At 43.7% G+C, this 26,471-nt stretch overlaps 1 protein-coding gene across 3 annotated transcripts in view; it reads left to right on the top strand.

Moving 5' to 3' along the window:
- Nucleotides 1–26,471, top strand: part of nr0b1 (nuclear receptor subfamily 0, group B, member 1) — a 112,477-nt gene that overhangs the window by 21,943 nt on the left and 64,063 nt on the right. For 2 of the 3 annotated variants that reach the window (XR_010018190.1, XR_010018191.1), the window contains exon 2: nt 1,156–1,255. The gene's annotated coding sequence lies outside the window, so the exon portion shown is untranslated. Of the gene's footprint in view, nt 1–1,155; nt 1,256–8,800; nt 8,905–26,471 lie in introns of all 3 variants that reach the window. The other variant, XR_010018189.1, reaches the window with a different exon arrangement.

Raw genomic sequence — 26,471 nt, 5'->3', positions numbered from 1 at the left:
CTGTGCCACTGGTGTAAAGAGGGGTGTGAATGGTACGAGATCTCCTGAAGTCAATAACCATCTCCTTTGTCTCTTTGACATTAAGGAAGTGCTTATTAGCCTGGCACCAGGCCTCGAGCTCATCCACTTCCTCTCTGTAGGCCAGATCATCCTCGTTGGTAATGAGCCCCACCACTGGTGTGCCATTGGCAAACTTGTCAATGTGATCACTTGGCAGTTTGGACATGCAGACAGGTTTGAGCAGAGTGTACAGCAGTGGGCTCAGCACACAGCCCTGGGGAGCACCCGTGTTGAGGATGATGGAGAGGGAGAAGCGGTTGTGCATCCTGACAATCTGAGGTCTGTTGGTTAGGAAGTCCAACACCCAGCTGCGTAGTGGCGTATTTAGACCAAGGAGTAAGAGTTTGTTCACCAAAGTCTGTTGGACAGTAGTGCTGAGTGCTGAACTGAAATCCAGAAACAGCGTTCTGACATGTGTCCCTGTTTTCTAGGTATGTTCAGGGCCAGGGGCATGATAGACACTATAGCATCTGTGGTAGAGTGGTTCTGTCAGTGAGTGTCCAATGTGGGATGAATGGAATTTTTCATATGTGCTAGAGCTATGTTTATTAGCACTAATTTTCATCCAGTCTATCACTGATTTTGAGCACCAAACCTTCCAGAATTTTGAGGATTACCATCTCCTGACTGTGTGGATTATGCCTTATCGAGAGCTAAAGAGTTCCTCGCACCACTGCCAGATTGGATGGAATTGAACTTTCCATTTTGTTGTTCCGATCACTAGGTAGCATGAAGGTGCCGTGGATCATTACCCTTTACTCCAGTACATTGTAATAATGAAATGAAGCAGGTACTTCACTGAGTGTTGCAATTGAGAGATGCCATGACTTGACTCTTCAAAATGATGTTCTGCAGGTATCTAACGTAATGGGATCTTGCTGAGCCACTTTCATCTTTGCTGGACTTAGAGATGGAAATGGCATTGGCATGATGATGCTGGAAAAAGAAACTAATTAGTGGAACTCCCTGTGTTGGTTAGTTCACCATGGAGTTGTAGCCAGTTTGCAGGCCTGACTCACTTCTGACATGATACTTTTAAATGGTTACATAAGAAGCAGGAAGCTACAATTGTTCTGAATGTAATTTGTCTTCCAGCTCCTTTCAGCAATGCTAATGTGAGCAGAACTGCTCTGAACAAATCCACTCAATCAAATGGAAGTGAGAATCAGAACACAGAAGGAGCTGGAAACACCAGGTTGGAATTGTTCATTCTGTACACTGGGCTTTTGATGCTGGGATGTGTATTTTGTTGGATGTCAAAATAACAAGTGTAAAGTTTATAATTTTGTAAGGACAGAACCTTCATTTTGAAAGCCCTTTAAATGCATCTTCATATTTGAATTTGATAAAAATTGGTGTTACTAAACAATGTAAGTGCAGAATCAGATTTATTACATGATATGAAATTGATTGTTTTGAGGCAGCAGTAGAGTGCAAAGCCATGAAGATCTATAAGTTACAAAAATAAAGAAATAGTGCACAAATAAAGGAACATTGAGGTAGTGTATGTGCGTTCATGAACTATTCAGAAATCTGGTGGCAGTGGGGAAGAAGCTGTTCTTAAAAATCTTTGAATAGAGGTCTTCAGACTCCTGCATCTTCTCCCTGATGGAAGTAGCAAGAAGAGGGCATGTCTGGGATGGTGAGGGTCCTGAATGATGGATACTGCCTTCTTGAGGCACCACCTCAGTGGCAGGGAGGGTTGCATCTGTGATGGAGCAGGGTGAGTCTCTCTGGAGCCTCTTGTGATCCTGTGCATTGGAGGATCCATATCAGACTGTGATTCCACCAACCAGAATGCTCTCCAACATATATTTATAAAAAATTGTAGGAATCTTAGGTGACATACCAAATTACTAATGCAGTCAAGAATGTAATAATACTACTTTCTTCTCTGAGTCAGAATGCATACATCACTCCAAAGAGTAGAGCACCAAAATTAGGTTGGTGTTCGAGTGCAATATGAGGAAATGCTGAACTGTTAGAGGTATTATCAGGTGTACACAAAAGAACAACACTGTTCTGAAGAAGAGTAATGGACAAATTAATCGGGCTGGGTTAAATTTCTCTCTCACTCAACATAATTTGTTATCACATTTCATATGTGCAAATTGGCTGCCATATTTCCAATCTAACAGCAGTGAGTGGACCACAAAAGCACTCCATTAAGGTGTCCTGGGATCCTGTAGGATGGTATTTAAAAGTTCTTTCTTGTGGCTACCAGTCAGAGATTTCAGAGTTAAAGAGAACAGCTTCATAGAATTTATTGTGAAGAGTTAATCTTTGTGCTTGTTGAATCCCTTCACTACCGCTGTGGCCTTGACATAAGTGAACTAGCTGCGGAAGCTTTGATTATGAATGTGGGAGTACAATATGGTAACCATGGGAATGGAATACGAATGTGGGAATACAACCGTGACAGCACAAAAGTCAGGTGAACACAGGGGTGAGACTCATAAAGAGTGGTGACAAGTGATGATTGGTTTTGGTTTGGTGGTTGGAACTGGTGCTAACATATTGGTCCACACTGCTGCATTTTATATCAGTGGTTATAAAAGTAGAGTGGTCGGGCGCTCGATAGTCTTTGAGGACTCACCTCATGAACAGCGCCGCAGATCAGATAGAGTGGGAGGTGTACTGCAGTGGAGGGGCCCGTGCGTAACTAGATAAGTATTTTAATGCTTGCTATTCTGTTCTGATAAACAAATAGTTCTAAGTAGATAATTGGAGTTTGTGCCTTTTTGTCTTGCTGAGCCAAAACACAATCCTCTTGAGGTAACCTAACGAGGTTTTATCCAGGACAAAATTGCTTGGCATTGATTCAAATGCTCAGACTAGAAAACCCTTGGAACCAGGATTCGCAAGACCATTCTGACAGGGAAAGGTACTATGGGATGTAATTTAATGATGTTTATTGTGTGACTTTCTCTGACACTATTTTGCTTTAGTTCTTGATAATTCTTATCACTTTCAAAGTACATTTTCTGCTTATATTCATCATAGTTTAAAATGATTTGTGTAGCTACATTTATAAAAAAAATGCAGTGAGTCATGCATATCTGTGACAAGAACTGGGAGTGCTATCACAAAATTACTGATCCTTTTAAATACTTTCTTGATATTTCCTTCACAACAAGATTATTGAAATAATACAGCTGTGGAGAAGTTGGATTATATATGTATTTATGTATATTGCTCAGAGCTTCAGGTACATATAAATGTGAAATAAATATTAAATTACAAAGGAAAATAAACTGATTGCATCATACCATAAACACAATCACTCCTACAGTTCTGATCAAAAAGCTCCAGAACCTGGGTCTCTGTACTTCCCTCTGCAACTGGATCATTGACTTCCTAACTGGAAGACCACAAACTGTGCAAATTGGTAATAACATCTCCACCTCGCTGACAATCACCACTGGTGCACCTCAGGGATGTGTACTTAGCCCACTGGTCTCTACACCCATGACTGTGTGGTTAGGCACAGCTCAAATGCGATCTATAAATTTGCTGACAATACAACGTACAATGCGTACAGGAGCGAGATATATCGCTGGTTGAGTGGTGTCACAGCAATAATCTTGCGCTCAAAGTCAGTAATACCAAAGAGATGACTGTGGACTTCAGAAATGGTAAGACAAGGAAACACACACCAGTTCCCATAGAGGGGTCAGGAGTGGAGAGAGTGAGCAATTTCAAGTTCCTGGCTATCAGTATCTCCGAGGATCTAACCTGAACCCAACAGATCAATAAAGAAAGTACAACAGCAGCTATATTTCATTCGGAGTTTGAGGAGATTTAGTACGTCACCTAAAACACTCGCAAATTTCTGCAGATGTACCGTGTAGAGCATTCTAACTGGCTCCATCACCATCTGGTATGGGGAGGCTGGCGCTACTGCACAGGATTGAAGTAAGCTGCAGAGAGTTGTAAACTTAGTCAGCTCCATCATGGGCACTAGGCTCCGTAGTATCCAGGACGTCTTCAAGGAATGATGCTGCAAAAAGGTGGCGTCCATCATTAAGGACGCCCATCACCTAGGTCATGCCTTGTTCTCATTGCTACCACTAGGAAGGAAGGCACACACTCAATGGTTCAGGAACAGCTTCTTCCTTTCTACCATCTGATCTCTGAATGGACATTGAACCCATGAACACTACCTCACTACATTTTCGTTTCTATTTTTGCACTACTTATTTAATTTAACTATTTTATATGTATATACACAACTACTGTAATACACAGTTTTTTCTATTATCATGTATTGTATTCTACTGCTGCTGCAAAGTTAACAAATTTCCCATCATATACTGTTGATAGTAAACCTGATTCTGAGATCCTATGAGACTCAAACTTCTCAACTTCTCTTGATTCTAAATGAAAATAGCATGGTTTCCCTAAAACATAAAGTAGGAATATTCCATAGGTCAGCGGTCCCCAACCACCGGGCCGCAAAGCATGTGCTACTGGGCCGCAAGGAAACGATATGATTTGGCGATAGGAGTCAGCTACACATTTCCTCATTCCCTGTCGTGCCCACTGTTGAACTGGAATGCACGCGAGGTCATTATGCACACGTTATCCATGTCAGCGTGGGAAGAAGATCAACTCCTCGAGCTTGCAAATGAGAGCGGGCTGAAAAGTATGTTTGACATAACATCTCTGCCGGCATTCTGGATCAAAGTCAAGGCTAAATATCCTGAGATAGCCATGAAAGCACTGAAAAGGTTGCTTCCATTTCCAACATAGCTCTGCAACGAATGCAACGAAAACTAAATTGTGGAATAGACTGGACATAAAGAACCCCCTTCGAGTATCGCTGTCTCCCATCACCCCTCGATAGGACCATCTTGTTGCAGGGAAACAAGCCCAGGGCTCCCACTGATTCAGTGATATTGATGTGTTGCAATGATTTTATATGTTCATACGGGGAAAATATGTGCTGTGTGTTTAATATCCAAATGTTACTTAAAATGTTATGATGCTATTGACTTATAAGTGACTTATAATTGACTTATCGCTATATTCATGCGAGGAAAATATGCGCTGTGTGTTTAATATTAAATTCGTTAGATAAACCGTTTTAGAAACAAAATTGAGTGTATTAGCCACTAAAAGGTGACTTATAGTTGACTGATCTTCTATATTCTCGTCATGATTAACACCTCCCCCCCCGGACAGAATCGCCAAAAACGATTTGTAGAAAAAAAATCGGCACGTACACGCATGCGCACACAGGTGCCCACACAAGGCTTCATGGTAATTGTAGTCTTCTCGGGGTAAACACAACATATTTGATGGTTACTCTTGTCCATTGGCAACCCTACCTGCCAACCCCCCCCCCCGGTGGGCCAGCCCGCAAGAATATTGTTAATAGTAAACCGGTCCGCAGTGCAAGAAAGGTTGGGGACCCCTGCCATAGGTAGTCCTTCAAATCCATGACTAAACTTTGATTCATTCTCAAAATTCTTTTGCATACTACACAATGAAAGAGAAAGGGAGGGATTAAAGAAAAGGTATAGAAGAGAGGAGGACCAGTGAATGAGAATTGCAAAATACATTATGCAACGTAGTTTCTCTCCCAGTTTATTCTCTACCCCTCCACTGTGGTATTCCTATATAGAATCCATCGTAGTCCAAACATACCTTTAAGATCTGAGTGTATTACATAGGAGATCGGTCTAGAACATGAGTCACCTGACCGACGTTCTCACAATAGAGCTGACAACCCAAATGGGAAAAGTATGAGGGGCCTTCTTACACCAGCAGTAGTAGAAATCTACATCAGCACAACCTGTAGTACTGGGGGATAGGTAGCTTCCTCACAGACATACAGTGCTAGGAAGAAAGTGATGAATATTGGTGATGATATTAGAATGTTTGAAGGAATCAGCACTGTATGAATGATTGTGGCATTAAGGAGCCTCAGTGAATTGGTAAATAGGAAGGATGGTTAAAAACCTGCATTGCTGGAGTCATAATCTGCAATCAACAAAACATTGTGATGAATAAAAAGCTGCAGATTCTGGAACCTAGAGCAAAGATTTAGCCACTGGCCAAACAGAGGGTCAGGCAGCATCTGTGGAGGGAAATGGACAGTCAGCATTCCAGATTGAGACCTTTAATCTAGATTGAAAGATGGAGGGGGATGGTCAGTTGATAGAGGTTAAGGGCAAAGGTTGGGCAAGAGCTGGCAAATAAAAGATAAGTGGATCTAGATGAATAGGGGTCAGGTGGGGGAGGTAGTGACAGAGGCCGGGAGGTTATGTGGTTGTAGATAATGGGCAGATTCAGTATGTCAGGGAAGGGAAAGAAACTGGGTGATAGGAGACTCGGTGGAGTTGAGACCAAGGGTGTTGGCCTGAAACGTTGACTGTACTATTTTCCATAGATGCTGCCTGGCCTGCTGAGTTCCTCCAGAATTTTGTGTGTATGTTACCTGGATTTCCAGCATCTGCAGATTTTCTCTTGTTTGTGATTGGATTCGCTTCTACCTGATGGCAGCAGCGAGAAAAGGGCATGGCCTGGTTGGGGAGGATCTTTGATGATGGATGTTGCTCATCTACGGCAATGTTTCATGTAGATGTGCTCGATGGTTGGGAAGGTTTTACCCGTGATGTACTGGGCTGAATCCACTACCATTAATAGGAGTTTCTGCTCAAAGGTATTGGTGTTCCCATACCAGACTATAATACAGCCAGTCAGCACACTTTCCACCACACATCTGCAGAAGTTTGCCAGAGTTTTTGATGACATGCCGAACCTCCACAGACTTCTGAGGAAGTAAAAGCGCTGTAGTGCTGGCTTTGTAATAATATTTTTATGGTGGGTCCAGGACAGCTACTCTGAAATAGTGACATCCAGGAATTTAAAGTTACTGGCCCTCTTCATCACTGATCCTCTGATGATTTCCAGCTCATGGCCCTCTGAATTCCCTTTCCTGGTCTACAATAGTTCCTTGGTCTTATTGACATTGAGTGAGAGGTTGTTGTTATTACATCACTCAGCCAAGTTTTCAATCTCCCTCCTGTGTGCAGATTCATCACCCCCTTTGATTCTGCCCACAACAGTGGTGTCATCAGCAAACTTGTACATGGTGTCGGAGTCATAGGTGTAAAGCGAGCAGAGCAAGAATTAAGTACACAAGCCTGCACTGCTCCAGCACTGAAGGAGATTGTGGGAGGAGATGCTTTTGCCAATCTAAACTGACTGGGGTCTACAAGAGAGGAATCCAGGATCCAATTGCACAAAAGGGTATTGAGGCCCAGGTTATGGAGTTTATGGATTAGTTTTGAGGGGATGATGGTGTTAATTGCTGATCAGTAATTGATAAAGTGTATCCTAATGTATGCACCTTTGCTGTCCAGATGTTCCAGGGTTGCGTGAAGAGCCAATGAGATGGCACCTGCTGTAGACCTGTTGCTTCGGTAGGCGAATCTGAGCAGATCCAAGTCTCCATTCAGACAGGAGGAGCTGATATGCTTCAATACCAGCCCCTCAAGCACTTCATCACTGTGGATGCAAGTGCCACTGGGTGATAGTCATTTAGACAGGTTACCACGCTCTTCTTGGTACCGGTACAATTGAAACTTGTTTGAAGCAGGTGGGTTCCACGCACTCTAGGAATGAGAGGTTGAGGATATCCGTGAATATACCAGCCAGCTGGTCGGCACAGGTCTTCAGTACTCGGCCAGGTGCTGTGCCTGGACTGGATGTTTTCCTTGGATTCATTCTCTCGAAGGCAGTCCACACGTCACCTTCAGTATTAGAACATGCAGAATTCTTAGGTGTGATCTTGTTTTTATTTGTTCAGGTGGTGAGGCATTACTGACATTGCAAATCTTTCCTTCCCTTTCATGAAGCGTGCTCTCCATCCACTGCAGTCCATGCGGTCCAATGCAATCTGCGCGGCAACTTCCAGGATTTTGGTGCTGTCACAATGTTGGGATGTGGATATATTTTTCCGTCAGCATAGTGCATGAATTGATTGGAAACTTGCATTTTCTGCCTGGGGCCTCTGTCCTTGATGGTACTAATATTTTGGTGTTGCTACCATGAAGCCATGGAGAGTTGCTGCATTGGATCAAGTGTACCACAGCCATCAAGTGCCAGTGGATGTGGGAGTGAATCCTGGCTGGTATTGAGGTTTACATGTATTGTTGGAGCTAGTGATTGAAAAGGTGAGTCATTTGCAATAGGATCCTCACCCACTGGCTAATTCATGCAGTAATGGTGTCCAGCTAAATCCCTGCATCGAGCTTTAGGATAAAGACGTCAGGATTATCGGTACCGAAAGTAGTTCAAAATTGAAAACTTCTGTAGCATTTCATCTTCAAGCTGGCCATTGCTGTGTCATAGATTATCCTGGGTAATCGCATACTAAAACCGGCTCTTGGTCCGTGTGGATGTTGACCTTGTTTGAGCAAAATTGCTTGGCAAATGAGCTAACTTATAAATAACCTGCCTATAATTGACAGCGTAATTCAAAGACAATCTGTCCTTCAATCAATGCACACTTTAAAAGTCAGTGCAATGAAGCATCAGTATCTGTAAATCAACAGCTGGCTGTATTTATTGCTGGTGACATGCAGTGACAGGATTCAGCTGTGTTCTGAGGACAGATTGTCAAACAGTCTGTCATTCTGTGAATGTCATCTTCAAGTTTAATCATAATTTAAGAATTATTTGGACACTTCTCAAGGTTGATGTGCTATTGGAATGTGCTTTATTTTGCAAGACATGACTGGAGACCAGGATGTTCCTTTCAGATCCATCAAACTGAGGAAGGGCACATGTTCAGACTCAATGCTGTGGGGAGATTTCGAGTCCTACATCACAGAAGTAAGTTTATTTATCCCAACCAGATAGTGTCGACAATCAAATGATGAGTCCTCCGTCGGTAGGGGTCAACCACAGATGTTGCACCCCAGCTGTCTAGACACAGAAGCCTGGGCAGTACAATATGGAGAGCAAGCTGTTGCCCATGTAGCAAGCTCCCCCTCTCCACGCATCTGATGAACCCAAAGGAACGGCAGAGACCGATACAATTTGGCACCAGCAGCGTGGCATGATTTTGCCAGTCTGTGTTGAACTCAACGTAGGACTGTCTCAGGGACTCCAGCTCCGGACTTTTCCCTTAGGGTTTACTCCTGAAGCCTTCCCCATGAGTGGGTATAGCTGCAAGGCAGCGGAGGTTTGAGATCAGAGTTTCCTTTTCCCAGATGAGCTGCCAATGATGGCTGATGAGCCCCACCTGGCCAGAGTGATTGGTTTTAAGACTCCAGTAACCTGCCTTTGCCCCTTCTCCTGTCAGTAGAAATGGTTCCGCTGGGCTTAGTAGCTAAGCCACATGTAAAGGCCAGGAGCTGGACTTGGCTGTCAGAGGCTACTTGAGGTGCACACCATTGGGAGCATTTAATAGGTAGTGGGAGCTTGCCCTCATTACCATTCCTGGCTATAGCAACCTTAAAGAAGCCAACTGTCAAATAACCACACGCTAATTCTGCACTAAAGCCCATTTTCTTTTTCCCGCATTTCCATCAACTCCCCCCCACATTCTATCAGTTACCTTCGCACAAGGAGCAATTTACAACGGCCAATCAATGCACTGACCACACATCTTTGCAATGTGGGAGGAGACTCACTAGGTTTTGGGGGGAGTACATGCAAAGTCTGCATAGGCAGCATCATTGAAGCCAGGTGGTGGGAGATATAAGGCCGCAGTGCTATGAGCTTGTATCAGGACTGGCCATTGTTACTTGCCATTTGCCTCTTCCTTTTTTCTTTCATTGATATATTCTGGCCTGCTGGGCACGACCATTAGGTCAGACTGTGCAACCATGCTCAGACTTCACAACATTAACAACACAATACACAGAAAAAGTAGACTATCTGTCTATTTCAGCCTGTTCCACACAAAGCAGACTACCTGTCTATTTTGCCCTGTTCCTCTCCCATATTCATCCCCAAATTCTTTGTTACCTGGAGACACAAGAGACTGCAAATGCTGGAACCCGGTGAAACGCACAAAATGCTGAAGGACTTCAGCAGGTCAGGCAATATCTATATAGGAAAATAGAGAATCAACTTTTACGGAAAACCCCCTCATCTAGACCATTGGTTCTCAAACTCTTTTGGGTTATGGCCCCCTTGGCTTCCAGACCACATCCCCAGTGACTCCGCTCCCTTTCTGGCCATTACATAATAGCTCAAAGGAAAACAGGAACTACAAATTCAAAGCAATGACAAATAATTGCAACAATTATTCAAATCAATTTAAGGCTACAAATTACAGTAAATTACAGTAAGTAATTACAGTAAGAGCAATTTTCAACAAATTTAGAGTGCAGATTGGTAGTCCTTCATTGCTTTTTCACCTTTCAATGAGATGGATGGGCTTGGTATAGTGATATCAGCTGAAAGCCACTCAGAATGAGTCCCAGATTCCCACATTCAGTAATTTGCAGTCTGCTTCATTGGTTTGAAAGAAATTGGGCTACTGCACTGAAACTGCACTCCAGTAAACATGATGCTGGAAAGGCAATAAAGAACATCTTGACCTTTCCACAGTGTAGGATAGTGTTCAGAGATTTTGCTCAATAACCCAAAATATTGACTTCTCCTTCATATCTGTTTCTAGTCCCCTTGCAAATAACAGCTCTTGAACCCTGCTTTCAGCCTTTATGAAGTGAACATAACCAAGAAGCAAAGATGTGTTGTCTGGCAAAGTCGTCACCATCGTCGTCTTCGTGGATGGGTGGATGGGGAACAAGTTTTCACCTTGAGAAGAATTTTGGACTCACATTCTGTTCGAGGTGTTTGGCAATATCTTATGGACTGGGAAGGATTCGGATTGGAGGAGAGATGCTGGGTGCCTGAAAAAGACATTTTGGATCAGGTTCTCATCCATGACTACGATCATCATCTCTCTGAACAGCCTGGGCCGTCATGAATTGGCCATAGGGGAGGAGGTACTTTTACAACACGCACCCATCCGAAACAACTTCCAAGGTTTAGATGCTTTATCTCCCCGGAGTATGGATAGCTGGTGCGATCCCTTTAAAGATTCAGGACAGTCCCACTCACTGGCAATCATGTTTTGGGTACCAAGGATTGAGCATTTAAGGAGCACCTGAACTGAGGTCCAGTGCTCAATCAGAAACCTTCTTGTGATTTTGTTTAGTGTTTGTTTTGTGCTCAGATTCTCGATCCAGTTTGAAACCATGTCTCGATCCTAGCCTTGGATTCTCCAGTATTTGGGTCCAAGCCATTCTCATCGAGGACTCTCATTACAGTCTCTTTTTGCAATGGGATGAACAAAGAGCAAATAAAAATTTGTTTAGTCCTGTTTTTTTAATAGTTAAACCAATGGCACAGTAGCACAGCAAAGAGAACTAATATAAAACAGAAATTGCGTGAAAATCTCAGCACGTCAGGCAGTATCTGTGAAAGAGAAACAATTAATGTTTCATGTTGAAGATACTTAATTAGAACTAAAAAGCAAGTTAATCTAGGTAGCAGAAGCTACCTAGATTAACACATCAAGCAGCATCTATGGAGGAAAATGGATAAACAAGGTTTCAGATCAAGACTCTTCTTCTAGTCTGGGTCTAGATCAGTGGCCCCTAAAATGGGCAACATTGCCACCCTAAGGGCAGAGAAAGTTTCTAAAGGGTTAGTAAAGATAAAGTGATCGGTAGGGTTGCTCAGTAGCAACGGGATTGCAGGCTTAATTTAAGAAGTGAATTACTTAATTATAAGCATTTGGTCCTCAGTGCCTCATAATTGATTACAATGATCATGTAATCACCTCATTCCACAAACCGGGGTGGCAGCAGGGCTGACGGTGATGGAGTAATGGGCTGATGGTCACAGGATTTTAACTTGGAAACATGGGAAGTGGGAATTATCATGAGGGTGTTGGGGAACTGCAAGGTATAGGCCACCGGATTTACTTTCCTGAGAATCCTTTAGGGACCAAGGAACTTGGGCACCAGTTTCCTGGACTCCACACAGAGAGGCAAACTCTGACTCGATAGCCAGACCTGTTGCCCAGGCTGCAAAACTGGTCCCTGTCTTCTCCTGTCGTTAGCCTTTACTTCAACTTTCAGGGTAGAAGTTAACAATATCTCCCTTGCCCTAGTCCATCTCTCCTTGTAGCATTGGATAAGATCATTCTAAAGGAGATATTTAGTGTGCCAAATGCTGGAAGGTGTTGTGGGAAACCTCTGCCCACGTCAAATGGTCACTCCGCTTGTCCATTCAGACAAGGCACCTTGGGGTACATTCTATACCTTGACTCACCTGCTCCATCTGGCCGTTGGACTGAGGGTGAAACCCGGAGGAAAGACTTGCTGTTGTCCCAATCAGTTTGATAAATGCTCTCCAGAAACGTGATGCGAATTGCGGACTGTGATCTAACACGATATCCACCGGAAAACCATGGATCCTGAAGACCTGCTGCAGGACAATCTTGGCCATTCCTGCCACAGATGAAATCTGTCCAAGGCAATGAACTTGCAGGCCTTCAGAAAATGATCCTCAATCACCTAGATAACGGTCTTCCCCTTGGAAGAAGGAAGACCCATGACAAAGCCCATGGTCTTTCCAGAACAAACAGAGGGTGAAGGAGCCCTTGAGGTTGGGTGCGGGGCTCCTTGTTCAGGGCACACACCTCACATGTGACTGACCTCACTTGCCATTCCAGACCACCAATATCTTCTCTTAATGAACTTGAGGGGCCTGGCAATCCCGGGGTGAGATGTCAATCTCGATGCATGCCCCTATTGAAGAACCTGAGACCAGACAGGACTAAGAAAGTACAGCCGACCTGGAGGGCCATTTTGAGGATCTCCCCTCGCGCCTGGGCTTGTGAACAAGCATGCTGACCCCCAAAATGAATTAACGCTATCTCTTTGGCTTGAGGCAAAATGCTAGTAGGCTGTTTTCCTCGTTCGGGTGTGTCAAACTGACGGGACAAGGCATCTGGCTTCTGGTTCTTAGATCCTGGTTGATAGGTCAGAATGAAATTAAAATGGCTGAAGAAAAGAGACCACCTGGCCTGTCTGGAATTCAATCTCTTGGCCTCCTGAATATAAGCCAGGTTCTTGTGGTCCATCCATACAATAAAAGGGTTCTTGGTCTCTTCCACCCAGTGATGCCATTTCCCCAGAGCCAACATGACCGCAAGCAGCTCTTTATTCCCCATATAATAATTCACCTCTGCTGGGTATAGTCGCTCGAAAAGAATGCACACAAATGCAGTTTATTTTCCAAAGGTGTCCACTAAGACAACACTGCACCCACTCCAATATCTGAGGCATCCACTTCCACAATGAAAGGAAGGTCTGGGTTAGGTGCAACCAAACTGGGAGCTGTCGTGAAATGCTGTGTGAGCTCTGTGGAAACAGCCTCTGCCTCAGTAGTCCGGACAAAAGGACCCACTGATCTTTTGTTAGTGTCATCAGTGGAGCGGCCACTGAGCTGAAGTTTCTGATAAACTTTCAATGAAAGTTGGCAAATTCCAGTAATTGTTGGACCTGCTTCACACTGGATAGTGGTGGCCAATCTCCGACTGCCTGTGTCTTACTAGGGTCCATCTTGAGATTTCCATTAGAGACGATGAAGCCCACAAAAGAAATTGTGGTTACGTGAAATCCAGACTTCTCCAGCTTGATGTAAAGTCCATGATCAAGAAGCCTCTTTAGGATATCTCTGACGTGAGCGACATGCTCCTCCATGAACTTCGAGAAAGTTAGGATGTCATTAAGTGTACTTAAGGAGAGCATCTCACATCATTTATAAATGCCTGGAAAACTGCTGGCAGGTTCACAAGGATGAAGGGCATGACCGAGTACTCATAGTGCCCCATTGGTGTGTTGAATGCCATCTTCCACTCATCACCCTCCTTTATGCGAACCAGGTTGTATGCACTCCACAAGTCCAGCTGCGAGTGTACTCTTGTCGATTGGAGAATCTTGAAAGCAGTGTTCATGAATGGATCAGGGCAATGATTTTTGACCATTATGCAATTCAGCCCTTTGTAATCAATGCAAGGCTGCAGACTCCCATCCTTCTTCTGTACGAAGAAGCCAGCACTGGTTGGAGAGGTGGAGAGCTGAATGAATCCCAGGACAAAAGCCTCCTTAATATACGCCTCTATGATGCTTCTCTCCGGGCCTGAGAGCGCATATAATTGAGTCCGCGGAGGACATGTACCTGGCAGTAGATCTATTGCACAGGCGTAGGGTAGATGCGGTGGAAGATTTGAGGCCTTTCCCCCTTTCCCTTACTGAAGACCTCTTCTAAATCCTTGTAGATGGGAAAGGATTTCTACTGGCTTGGGTGTTACAAATACCCCCGAACCTTCCTCCAAGGATGACTTCTGAGTCTCAGTGGGTAGCAGGGGTTCTCCAGCAGACCCTAGAGTCTCCCCCATAGGTCTGCAAGAGTCTTTAGTGAAAACAGAAGCCAAATCTCAAACCAAATCCTCCTCCGTCTCCTCAGACCTCAGCAGTGAGGTGCAACAAATGGTCCTCGGGCTCCTGGGACTAGGTTCCATTAGGGACTCCTGCACTAGGACTCCCAAGTCCCTTTGCACCTTTGCTTTCTGAATTTGCTCCCCATTTAGAAAATTGTCCACAACTACCGAAATGAATGGCTATACAAATCCTTATACCGTATTCCGTCTGCCATTTCTTTGTCCATTCCACTAATCTGTCTGTCCTCTGCAGACTCCCTGCTTCTTCAATGCTACCTGTATTTGTATCAGCCACAACTACCTTAATCCTCCTAACCTGTATAGAGAGTAGAGCATGGGGTTAAGCACGCAGCTGTGTAGATTATCGGATGTTGTTATCAGACTTTACTGATTAGGTCTGCCTATGAAGAGGTCAACTATACGGTTACAAAGGTTCAGGACTTGAACTTTGAGTTTGCATGGACCAGTTGTGTTGAATGTCAATCTATAGTTGATGAACATCAGCAGATGAATGAGTTCCTATTGCCCAGGTAATCCAGCTTAGAGTGAACAGCCAGAGAAGTTGTATCTGCTGTTAACCTGTTGTGGTGGAAGCAAACTGGAGCAAATCCAGGTTACCTCTGAGGGAGAAGTTGTTTCATGCCATCATCAACCTCTCAGAGCACTTCATTATGCTTCATGTGAGCGCCACCAAAGAGCCGTCATTGACGCAGGCCTCCATCCTCTACTTGGGCACTGATACAATAGGTGCCTTTTTGAAGCTGGTGTGTATCTCATACCACAGAAGTGAGACTTTGAAATATGTCAGTAAGTATTCCAGGCATTTGTCCTGCAAAGATCTTCAGTGCTTGGCCAAGTATGCCTCTGACAGCAACTTGCATATAGATCAGGTTTGGGTGAAATTCCTGCTTCATTTCTCTTTGAGGTCAGCAGATAGTGAGAGTAAAGACACTTTTGTCCAGCACCAATCTTGTTCCTGTCAGATAGATCAGGTTCATAAAGGCAAATTCAAGTTTAAATATTGACCTACAAATTGTAACATAATGTAGCCTGGGGAAAAGTACACACTCAGGACAACAAATACTTTTTTCGGGTTTTAATTCCTTTATCTACTTTAGATGTTTAAGTGCCAGAAGAGGTTCACAAAACAAAATGAACAAATTTACAACCAGTTCTTGCCTTTACAATTTCAGTTTAACTTTCGATCCACACCCTTGTGTAGCGGCAAATTGCGTATGCAGTATAAAAATACATAAAGCAAACCGCCCGAAACTAATACAGAACTAATACCGTAGTGGCAATTCTGAAGGAACACAATACAAACAACATTAGAATCCCACCCACCCTGCATCTTATACATAGCAGCGAAAAATGTAAGCAAATACATCTCACCTAAGGCGTTCACACGTGCTGAACTTCCGAACAGAGACTATACATTCACGTTACGCGATTACATACAAACTAGTCCTGATACAATAAAGTTAGACAAAAGGTACACTTTGGCACAACTTTTACAAGGTATTGCCTGGTAGTTACATTACAGGAAGACTGACCTACCTAGCCAGTAAGGAACTTTGCACAAGCCACGCTATCCAGCGTCGATGCCTTTACTCTTGAAAAGCTAAAGCATCCACATGTAAAACATGTCAAATTACTGATATTCACGATCTGCCAGTAAGCATAAATGAGTTCACATGGATATTGTCAATTAATGCTCACCTTTCCTCACCATGCCCAGTCTCAGGGAGGAACTCGATTCCAATGCCCTACCAGCTTCTTCAGCTGAAAACAAAATGGTCTCCCCACTGTCCCACACGTGCGTAATGACATCACCATCTCCCCTTAAAGGCACAGACAACTATTCTAGCATTACCCGGATGGATGCCTGGGTACACTTTTAACGATACTGAATAAGATTCGACGGTCACCCAGTTACATTCTTCCCTGCATTCAAGTAATCATCCTCGATTACTCACTCACTACAAGGGTACTTTTAACCTCTTTAACTGTTTCTCTAAAGAGAACTGAACTGAGACTGGCCAGTATCTCAGACACTGTTGCCGGACTTATGGAGGCCTCTTCGAGGACTGACCTTGGTTTGCGCTGTGGGTTATACTTTTATACTTTATACTTTATTGTCGTCAGACAATTGATACTAGAGCGTACAATCATCACAGCAATATTGGATTCTGCGCTTCGCACCCCTGGAGTACAAATTGATAGTAAATATTAAAAATTTAAATTATAAATCATAAATAGAAAATAGGAAAGGGAAAGTAAGGTAGTGCAAAAAATAAACGAGAGGCAGGTCCGGATATGCAGGGTTAGGGTGCTGTCCAGCACTTACTTGGTTACTCCTGTGGGGTGTTGCTACAAGAGGGCTACCGACCTCTGTCCCTGCATTAGCAGTCATAGGCTCCCCAGTCTCAGTTCCAGAAGGTGTCATATTTTCGGAAGATATGCTGTCTAGGCTAGGGTCAAGACTCTGTGCCCCCTGTTCTGACATATCTTCTACCACTATCACACCATTTTCTGAATCCTCAGAACCTGATTCATGCCCCAGGGGTGAGCCGGTCTGAGTTACTGGAGTTTGCAGTCTCCTTCGGGTAGCTGAAGTGGGATGGTTCTCACAAGGCCTGATGTCTACTCTGTTCACCCTCTTGCTAGGCCCACCCTCCCAAGGTTCCACCGTATATGTATTGCCCAGTACCTCTACCACCCTGTAGACCACTGAGTTCCAAGCACCCTGGATCTTATTACGGCCTAATGGTCTGTTCCTCAAGTAAACCAGCGCATTCACATCAACTTCGGGGCAGTACACTTTGTCCTCCTGCCAGGCAATGCGTTCTGCCACTTTCTGTTCAGAGTATTCTTTTGCTCTGGCATGCGCATCCCTCAGTCGGATCTGGTGTACAGCTAGCCAGTCATGTTTCCGGTCCACAGTCTGTTCTTGCCCCAGGAGAGCATCCATGGGCAAGTGGGGATCCACCCCAAACAACAGATAGTAAGGTGAATACCCCGTGGTTGCGTGAGGTGTCGCATTATATGCATACACCAACTCGGGTAGATGTTCTGGCCATCTGCGCTTCTTTTCTGGAGGCAACATACGCAACAAATCATGCATCGTCCTGTTGAAACACTCGCACTGTGCGTTGCCAGTGGGATGATGAGGCGTGGTACGGCTCTTCTTTACCCCATATAGTTTGCAAAGCTCAGCTATGACCTCACTTTCGAAGTTACAGCCCTGGACAGAATGCAAACTCTCAGAAACACCGTACTTCATGAACCATTCCCTCAAGAGCACCCTTGCTGTGGTATCCGCCTTTTGATCCCGAGTCAGAAATGCTTGGGTGAGTTTAGTGTAAATGTCCGTAACCACTAAGACATTCTCACGCCCATCAGTTGCCGGCTCCAACACAGTGAAATCTACCGCTACAACTTCAAGCGGCCTAGAAGCCAGAAATGACTTCATGGGGGGACAGATCCTAGGCTATATCCCAGTTAGCACACAACGTGGACAATTTTTGATCCACTGTGCCACATCCGCGTGTATGCCCACCCAAAAACATCGGCTTCTCAACAACTGCAGAGTACGTTCTATGCCTTGATGGCCCATAGAGTCATGTACATACTCTAACACTTTGCTCCTCAAGCTGATAGGTATCAGAAGCTGGTAACACTCCCCAAGCTTCTCATCCTCAACTACCCTATACAGTAACGCTTTACACTCCCTGATACTGTCCCAGTATTTTAACAGAAACAAAACGGGTTTTCGCAGAGTTTTACACTCCTGGCCACTCAGATGTCTTTTCCGATCCCATAAGTCTTTTAGGACCCCTAACACAGGGTCTTGGTCTGAAAAGTATGCAAGTCCCTATTAGAATAACCTGGGAGGGTTGGAGTGTCCTTGCCTTGGACCACTTAGATCACTAGTACCAGCTTCCCAGGCTCGAATTTGCTTAACTCTACAGCTGTTAAGATCAGCGGTAACCAGTGCCGGGTCAAGAGCAGTGCCACGATTGATCAAGCTACAGATCGCCACAGCCCCATCAAACTCCACATCCCCTGAGACAGTCTCAGGCTCCCCTGCAAATGGCTGCCTAGAGAGTGCATCAACCATGGTATTGCTCGGACCCGGACGATACTGGACATCGAAGTCAAACACTGACAGCTGTGAGATCCATCTCTGCTCCACTGCTACCAACTTGGCAGTTTTCAAGTGGGATAGGGGGCTATTGTCAGTGATTACAGTGAATTTGGAACCCAACAAATATCCACGAAACTTCTGTACTACAGGCCATTTAAGTGCTAATAGCTCCAATTTCATGCTGCTACAATTCCTATCATTCTTTTTGGCATTCCTTAATCGCCCGCTTGCATATGCAATAACCCTCTTTGCCTCTCCCTGCTGTTGGTATAACACAGCTCCTAGCCCATGATTGCTGGCGTCGGTCTCCACTATAAAGGGCTGGGAGAAATTGGCAAAGCCAAGGATGGGGGAACTGGTCAGTTTCTGTTTGAGCAAGTCAAAGGCAGTTTGACAGTCTTCCCTCCTAGTCTGTTGTAACAGCCAGTTTGTTTTACTTGGACTCCCTACATTAGCACACAAATTCACTACATTAGGCAGTGGACCTGCAACCTTTGAGAATCCCTGAATGAATCATCGATAGTAACTGCAAAAGCTAAGAAATGATCTTAAGTCCTTAGCTGTAGGTGGTACTGGCCACTGCTGAACAGCTGAGACCTTCTCAATATCTGTGCCTATCCCCTTGGCTGATATCTGGTGTCCTAAGAACTTCACCTCTGACTGCAGAAAATGACACCTCCAATTTTACCTTCAGACCAGTCTCCTTGAGGCGCTTCCTCCTCAACTGCAAAGATACCCAGGTACTTAGCCAGTAAAGCTCTTAGCTGAGCTTGTTGTCCTTCACTACCCACAATGTCCAGCTTGTCTAGAATTGACTTTAACTTGTGATTACTACACTCCTCCTTTACACCCACTGTCATGTGATCAATGCCAGCTGAGATCCGCTGAAATCTTACAGCACATTGTGGATCACTATCCATGCACTCCACCTTTGACAGGATACCCAGCCGGGTCCTAAGTGCAAGCCATACATCCTCTCGAGAGAGATTTAAAATCTGTACTGGTACTACACGATTACCAGAGTCAATGAGCGTCGGAATGACTACAATACCTCCTGGTAAAGGGGTGTGAAGTGGCTTGAGTAACATTTTATGGTCGCTACCAGCATCGCCAGTGGCCTTGCTAGCTGCAATGGTGACTACAGATCCAGCAGGTATGTGCTCAGTATCTTTTCCTAATACTCGGACTACTGCTTTTTTTTCAGTAGTGTGCATCGGTCACTCCAGTGAATGATATCTGTTATCTGTCAAGTAGGGTGCCGTGCACAATCCTGATTTGATGGAGACAGACGTGAGAGCATGGAGGAACCTCTGGAGAAACTTCTGAAATGCCTTCTTTGCTGTTGCTGCTACTGTGTGATCCAGAATCTCCGGAGGAGAAGGCCCCGAATCCTCGGCTTTGCTTATTGCTCGGCAGCTGGGGCGGGGTTGAAGTGCTCGGCAGAGATGGTGCTCGGTGTCGGAGGGCTGGTTGGAGGCTCGAAGTTTTCGGATGGACTCAGAGTCGGCTGTGGTCGGGTGCTTCCAATGCATCGGCAGTTGTCGGCGCCTGGAGGTTTATGGCAGGGAGAGTTTCTCCCTTTTGCCGCCTGTTATCAGGACTATTGGGAGTTGATTGGAACTTTGAGACTTTTTTTTACCGTGCCCATGGTCTGCTCTTTATTAAATTATGGTATTGCTTTGCACTGCTGTAACTATATGTTATAATTATGTGGTCTTCTCAGTGTTAATCTTTGGTTTGTCCTGTTTTAATTGTGATATCACTCTGGAGGAACATTGTTTCATTTCTTAATGCATGCATTTCTAAATGATAATAAACGAGGACTGAGTGTCCTCATAATCTAATCTAATCTGCACTTTCTGGAAAACATCTCTCCAATCAGAATCCAGCTTCCCTTCTAGGGTTGTGTCAAACCGTGCGTAGACAAGTTGCCTACACTGGCTGACAATGTTCATGCCTACAATACATGGGATAGGTGGTTCAGTGCTAACAGGATCCCTGACTACTGGAAAGCCACAATTTGTATCTTCATGCCCGTTGCTTGAACCTCCAGCTCTAGATACCCAAAGTAAGGAATATCAAGACCGTTTGCAGCTGTTAGCCTAAGCCAGCCAGCAGTGGACAACATATCCTTGTCCTCTCCGTTCAAGTGTTCTCGAATGAACTGCTCGGTCAGGGTGCTTACTTGACTACCTGTGTCCAACAGGCAACAGACAGCGACATGTGATATTTCAAGCTCAACAACTGGACATGTTCCTATGGCGTGTTGCAACAACTGGTCACGGGATAGCTGTATATTACCTGTATCTATGAGGTTCTGCCAAATCGCCTGACTCCCAACCTCTTGAGGGTGGGAGGATGCAGGCTCCACTTCCCTTACACCCCGCTTCTGTGGGCAATTCTTGGCCAAATGCCCTCCCACCTGACACTTGAAACATATTGGTTGCCCATCTTCTGTGAACCTAGACTGTAACTTATGTCTGCTGTTAGTAGCGCATGTAAAATTCCTCTGCACAGTGAGATCTTTCACTGCTTGAGTCAATTCACAAAGGGCTTTGCCCTGCTCTGTGACTACTTTAAGGACGTCATCTAGTGTGACAGACTCAGATTCCCGAGCTTTAAGAATCGAGCACTGCGCCTGGCTACTGCTACACTTTGACTTCCCAGACCTTGTATCTCTCTCAGGGGCTCTTCTACGAGCCACAGACAAGCCTCCTCCCTCACTTCTATCATTGAGGACTCAGGGTGGTCCCGCATGAATCTGTGGAGCTCCCTTCTGAGGGAAGGATCCCTGATCCCCTCTATAAATTGATCTCTTAGCACCACCCTCTTATTGGTCACGGCACCCGGGGAAGTGCTTCAGTATCAAGTTAAGATACTGGGCTTGGGCATGTGAAAACTCTCTTACATCTTCACCTTCACGCTGTTTGTGACTGTAGAAGCCATGCCACAGCTGGGGTGCACTATGCTTGTCTCTAAAAGCTTCCCTGAGATAGGTGAACAAGTCATCAGCCCGGTCTTCCCCAGCATCACTGCGCATACGTGCTTCCTCTAAGGCTGCACCCCTGAGCAGGGACATAACGAAGTCATACTGATCCTGGTCAGACTGATTTCTAGTATGAAGTGCATGTTGTACTTCTTCAATAAAGTTAGCAACAGACCTCCTATCTTTCTCAACATCCCCCGTAAATGGAACAATGTGTCTTTCCCTTGGGACATGTACATAGGACCTTTTGCTTGATTTATCTATGGTTGCCATGGCTTCATCATACCTAATAAGCAATTCCCTAATTTGTTCATTTAAATCAAGTTCAACTGGTGTGTCCTCTGAGCGTGACATAGTAAAAGCTCAAGTCTTTCAAGTTTTCATAAGCCTGCAAAAGGAGTTGCTGCCATCCTTTGCTGCAAACGCGATGGCTTCACAGCCCGCAGTTCCTGGGATCCATGTGTCCGTTCTGTGTCCTGACATCAGTTGCTGACGTCCTGAGGCTCCACTGTACTCTCCACGAGGCAACAGGTGCTTGCTCCTTCCGCCCGATGGGAACAGTGGTCCTGGTCTTCACCACTATTGTATTAGGTATTATATATTATACTGCATACGACAATCAGAGACCCTCTAAACTGGCTTGGAATTAGCCTCTCTCCTGGTACCAAATTTTGTAGCCTGGGGAAAAGTACACACTCAGGTCAACAAATACGTTTTTCGGGTTTTAATTCCTTTATCTACTTTAGATGTTTAAGTGCCAGAGGAGGTTCACAAAACAAAACAAACGAATTTACAACCAGTTCTTGCCATTACAATCTCAGTTTAACTTTCGATCCACACCCTTGTGTAGCGGCAAATTGCATATGCAGTATAAAAATACATAAAGCAAACCACCCAAAACTAATACGATACTAATACCGTAGTGGCAATTCTGAAGGAACACAATACAAACAACATTAGAATCCCATCCACCCTGCATCTTATACATAACAGCAAAAAATGTAAGCAAATACGTCTCATCTAAGACGTACACACGTGCTGAACTTCCGAACAGAGACTAAACATTCACGTCACGCGGTTACGTGCACAATCAGCCATGACACAATAAAGTTAGACAAAAGATACACTTTGGCACAACTTTTACAAGATATTGCCTGGTAGTTAAATTACAGGAAGACTGATCTACTTGGCTGGTGAGGAACTTTGCCCAAGCCACGCTATCCAGCATTGATGCCTTCACTTGTGAAAATCTAAAGCATCCACATGTAAAACATGTCAAATTACTGATATTCTCGTTTCGCCTACAAGCATAAATGAATTCACATGGATATTGTAAATTAGTGCTCACCTTTCCTCATCATGCCCAATATCTCTGGGAGGAACTCGATTCCAATGCCCTACCAGCTTCTTCAGCAGAAAACAAAATGGTCTCCCCACTGTCCCACGCGTGCGTAATGACATCACTCTCTCCCCTTAAAGGCACAGACAACCATCCTAGCATTACCCGGATGGATACCTAGGTACACTTTTAACGATACTGAATAAGATTCGACGGTCACCCAGTTACAATAATGTAATATTAATATTAGAAAGCAAACCATTTGAACAGAAAGTTTGCAGTTACACAGGATTCCTGGGGAGAAAGCAAAGAGAATGAAGTTGAAGATAAAAGTTGAGTTCATAGAGAATGTGACTACATGTCTAGCTGCTTCAAAGAGTTGCTGCAGATACAACGGGCTGCAGAGACTACTTTTGAACACAAAGATTATAGAATTTTAATAATAGACAAATAGAAGCTCTGAGTTATACAATTTTCCATGGCATGCATAAACAAAAAAGAATATTTGGCTGCAGGGTGAAACCCATTCACACTAACTTTATTTCAATATGACTTTGGCCTAAATTTTGTGCACAAGGCCACTTTTAAACACGGGAGAGAAGCACCCATTGGTCAAGATGTAAAATAATGACTTACCACACTCTGGCTTGGAGGAGACTGAAAGAAATTCTGTTCCTAAATCTTTTAAGACCACTTCTCTGAAAAACAGGTTCACATTCAAAAAGTAGAGTTTTCTTATTCTCAATTGGAGGCTTTTATGATTCCCAGATATGAAGCACACCTGCTTTGCACAACTTGAGGGTCTGCTGGGTTTACCTGGGGTGGTTTGTTCAGGATCCAGGAGAGAGAGTACTTCAAGGGATGCTCACTGACTTCATCCAGATCAAGCTGAGGATAAGCAGAAGATATTCACTTTCACTCAAGAGAAAGGTTGCTTAACTGTGTTAAAGGGCAGAAACTCAAAAGATCGACACTTCCTTCCCACCCAGCTCCCCTACTCACAAATGCTACTTGGCCTGCTGAATCCCTCCAGCAGATTGGTTTTGTTCCAGAGAGCTAGCAGAGCTCCACTCTGCCTCAAATCCTGCCCGTCCCTGCTAAAACTGTTCTGAATTTGAGCGAAGATCGTTCTACAGTTTCTGGGGAAACTGGTTATTAAACTCTTATGCAATTGGGAAGTCGTCTGAGGGTTAACAGATATCGACGACATTATACACTGAGTCATTATTAGTTATATTCCATGATGGCTGCTCACAGAATGGTGCAGTAAAAATTGAAGCTGCAACACCATAAACATATTGCACCCCTTTTGCTTGTTACTTGTCATTAGGTTTTACATTGATCTTGCATACAGCTATATCATTGTGGCCCTCAGAGCATTTTTTAATCAATCACAAAAGCACCTGGAGATGCGAAGCAATGCAAACTTCATTTGCAGCCAATTTACATTAACCTACAGTGTTTATACCCTCAGTTGACAGCAATGATGTGCAAACTGAAGTCTTCTATTTGTCAAGCTATAAGAAGGTTGCTGAATTACATTGTTATTGTTCTCCACTGTTATCCCTGTGTTGCTTCTGCTAATACATTATTTCTAAGCAGCACATCAGCCAGAAAAGTGCCAAGGTTACAAGTAACAATGGTACTGTAGTAAAAGTGACCTGCAGTCAATAGTAATCAGGTTCTTCTAAGTGGTGCACTTGATCATGATAAGAAGCACCAATCAGCAAGGGTTTGATAGTTTTTAAGTTAGAGGAAGCTGCTTCTTGAATAGGGTGAATTCAAGGGGGAAGGTCCTCAACCATTTATGCTCCATTTGCAAACTCCCCCAAGCAGAAGTGTAATAATATTTTCTTTTTAAAAATGTTATGATCTAGTCTATTTAAGAACACAGTGATTTACAATATCAAAGTAGCTTTTATTTTCTTTTCTCCACCATGATCTTAGTAAAATATTTATAAACTTTTCATTAAGCCAGCACATTATTTTTCACTTTATAGGAATCTGGATTCTGATCTCACATGACCATAGGACCACAATATGAAGGCAACAAAGTATAGACATCCCTGCTGGGTCAAAATAGTGAAATCAGTAGGGCCCAGAAACAGTGAGACATGAACATTCTTGTCCCATTTATTCAGCAGAAGCAGTGAGTATTTTCATCAAGGACTCAATGTATTCATGGAAACCATGGTACTTAGAAACAAAACTGTGTTCTTTAAAGCCATTGGATTCTATCTCCTTCAAGCAAGGCTCCGGCAGAACAATTCCAAGGATATCAACACAATGCAAAAAGTGGCAAATCAGCCTTCGATGCCAGTCAGTCGGGGAAAATAGTTGGTAAAGGTTGTGAGTTCATCTAAAATTGTAAGATTCTGATATGCAAGCCATCCATGGAATTTTAAAATGCAAACTATGATTCTACTGTTTCAGGGAAAGGTTTAAATGTTCCCAAAGAAAAGACATGCAGAACATAAGGAAATGAGGCATTGAAGGCCCTGATGTCAGTGATGAGATTTTATGACCCCTTCTACCATTCATCCCTCCTTTAAAAATGCTCCTTAAAATCCGTCTCTGAATCAGCCTTTGGTCACCTAACTAAACAGCTCACTTTGTCGTTCAAGTCTAGTCTATTTGAGAACACAGTGATTTACAATATCAAAGTAGCATTTATTTTCTTTTCTCCACCACGATCTTAGTAAAATATCTATAAACTTTTCATTAAGCCAGCACATTACTTTTCATTTTATAGGAATCTAGATTCTGATCTCACATGACCATAGAACCACTCACTGAATCACAATATGAAAGCAACAAAGTATAGACATCCCTGGTGAGGCAAAATCCTTTTAATATTATGTAATGCTATTAAATTAAAGGCATTATATAAATACACATGACTGCTTTTGTTTAAGCTGTCCCTCCAGAGGCTTCAGTCAATCATCACTAAAACTGCAGATAGAGTTCTAGAGATATCTCCGATAGATTCCAGTCTGCCATATCCCTGCCTTTCTGAAATCTGGTACACAAAACAAATTATTGACCATTGCATTGACAGACAACTGTGATTTGGGGATCATGAATAAAAGGAGGAGATAGTGTTCCTATAAGTCAAAAACAATTACGTAGTGCTTCACAGGGAGTTATTCAGAGGAAAGGCAAATCCATTTAATAGGGACAAGCTATGTTTTTGTTAATTCTCTGAGTAGTTTGCATCATAGTCCCCTTAAACACTTCACCTTTCACCCTTAACCCATGAACTCTTGTTCTAGTCTCATACATTTATCCTGTCTATACCCTTAATAATTTTGTACACTTTTTTCAAATCTCCACTTATTCTCCTATGCTGTAGGGACTAAAGTTCTAGTCTATTCAACCTTTCCCTGTAACTCACTATAACACTTATGATTTGTTTCTGGAATCAAAAACAATACAGAATTCCATGTTCTGAGGCCAA

This window comes from Mobula hypostoma, chromosome 6, assembly GCF_963921235.1.
Source record: "Mobula hypostoma chromosome 6, sMobHyp1.1, whole genome shotgun sequence".
NCBI lineage: Eukaryota > Metazoa > Chordata > Chondrichthyes > Myliobatiformes > Myliobatidae > Mobula > Mobula hypostoma.
The sequence above is the reverse complement of the archived record's forward strand: the minus strand, read 5'-3'. Positions and strand labels throughout refer to the sequence as shown.